Consider the following 639-nt stretch of genomic DNA (forward strand, 5'->3'; position numbering starts at 1 on the left):
GAAAGAGGAATTTGCATTATAAGTGAAAAATCAGTTTAAATTATGTTAATTTGCAATTTGTGAGTGATTTTTGAGTTGAAGACTGCGTAAAAACTAATATAATGAAGTGATGTGTGTTAAATTGCGACAGCCGTCGAGATGCAAGAAGCGTAGATGCCAGTGTAGCGCTGGAACGAATCGCTGCATTTTGTGTACATAGGGCACGGCAAAGCCGTTCTCGAAATGTTTCTTTATTATTACATTAACAGCATTGCCTCACAATAATTTTGCTTCTGCTCCAAGCAGCCTCCATTAGCAAGTTAACAAATCAATCCCGCTGAGATGCTGCCGCAGTTTTCTGCAGCAGCCTTAATTGCAAAACAATGTAGTGCACTAAAACGTTTGCGGAAGCAGCCTCAATTGCAAACGTCCGTCACGCTAGCTGACCCACTTCTCCAAAAAATGATAAAAATTACTCAGGAATTAGGTGCAATTTAGGGCCTCCAAAATTAATTTAAGTGCTCACTCGGTTTCCGAGAAAATCGCAAAAATATATGGGTCAGCCAGCGTGACGTCACGCTAGCTGACCCACCCACTAATTTTCCTCGAACACTGGTAAATATTATTCAGGAATTAGGTGCAATTTAGGTGCAGTTTAGG

This window comes from Rhagoletis pomonella, unplaced genomic scaffold (assembly GCF_013731165.1).
Source record: "Rhagoletis pomonella isolate Grant_MI unplaced genomic scaffold, Rhpom_1.0 Rhpom_scaffold_00003, whole genome shotgun sequence".
Taxonomy (NCBI): Eukaryota; Metazoa; Arthropoda; class Insecta; order Diptera; family Tephritidae; genus Rhagoletis; species Rhagoletis pomonella.